Consider the following 1488-nt stretch of genomic DNA (forward strand, 5'->3'; position numbering starts at 1 on the left):
ATGAGATATTTCAAATTTCGTCTTGAAGGCACTTAGTGCTATGAACTTTCCTCTTAGCACTGCTTTCCTCTTGTCCCATAAGTTTGGGTATGTTGTGTCTTCATTTTCATTGAGTTCTAGGAAGACTTTAATTTCTTTATTTCTTTCCTGACCCAGCTGTTATTGAGTAATGAGTTGTTTAGTTTCCATGTGTGTGTAGGCTTTTTGCTATTTGTGTTGTTGTTGAGGTCCAGCTTTAAGCCATGGTGGTCTTATAGGATACAAGGGAGTTTTCAGTCTTCTTGTATCTGTTGAGGCTTGCTTTGTGACCAACCTTGTATCAGAAGGTTCTATGAGGTGCTGAGAAGAAGGTAAATTCTTTTGTGTTTAGGTGAAAGGTTCTGTAGGTGTCTGTTAGTCCATTTGATTCATGACCTCTGTCAGAGTCATTGTTTCTTTATTTAATTTCTGTTTTGTTAACCTGTCCTTTGTTGAGAGTGGGGTGTTGAAGTCTCCCACTAATAATGTGTGGATCTATGTTTGGTTTCAGTTTTTACAAATGTGGGTGTCTTTGTATTTGGGGCATAGATGTTCAGGATTGTGATGTCTTCCTGGTGCAATTTTTCCTTGATGAGTATGAAGTGTCTTTCCCCATCTCTTTTGATTATTTTTGGTTGAAAGTCTATTTTATCAGATATTAGAATGGCTACTCCTGCTTGCTTCTGGGGTCCATTTGCTTGGGAAACTGTCTTCCAGTCCTTTATTCTCAGGTAATGTCTATCTTTGTGACTTAGGTGTATTTCTTGTATGTAACAGATTGTTGGGTCTTGTTTACATATCCATTCTGATAGTCTGTGCCTTTTTATTGGAGAATTGAGTCCATTGATGTTGAGAGAGATTAATGACCAGCGGTTATTAGATCCTTTGATATTGATGTTGGCTGTGGTCATGTGTTTGTGTGCTTGGCTACTTTTTTTTTTTTTTTTTGCTTATTGAGGTTATTTGTTGCCTGTGTTTTCCTGAATGTACTTAGTTTTCTTGGATTGTATTTTTCCTTCTAATATCTTATTTAACACTGGATTTGTGTGTAGGTATGGTTGAAATTGGTTTTTGTAGTTGAATATCTTGTTTTCTCCATCTATGATAAGAGAGAGTTTTGCTGGGTATAATAGCCTGAGCTGACATCTGTGTTCTCCTGGGTCTGCATGATATTAGTCCAGGCCCTTCAGGCTTTCGTAGTCTCTGTTGAGAAGTCAGGTGTGATTCTGATGGGTTTGTGATTATATATTACTTGGCCTTTTTCCCTTTAAGCTTTTATTGTTTTTTTTTTTCTGTATACTTATTGTTTTGATTATTATGTGACAGAAGAATTTTCTTTTGTCTTCTAGTTCACTGGGTGTTCTGTAGGTCTCTCCTATTCTTCTAGGCCTGTCCTTTAAGTTTCAGAAATTTTCTTCTATGATTTTGTTGAAAATATCTTCTAGGCCTTGGAGGAGGGAATCTTTTTTT

Source organism: Psammomys obesus, unplaced genomic scaffold (genome assembly GCF_907164565.1).
Source record: "Psammomys obesus unplaced genomic scaffold, mPsaObe1.curated_primary_1811, whole genome shotgun sequence".
Classification (NCBI taxonomy): domain Eukaryota; kingdom Metazoa; phylum Chordata; class Mammalia; order Rodentia; family Muridae; genus Psammomys; species Psammomys obesus.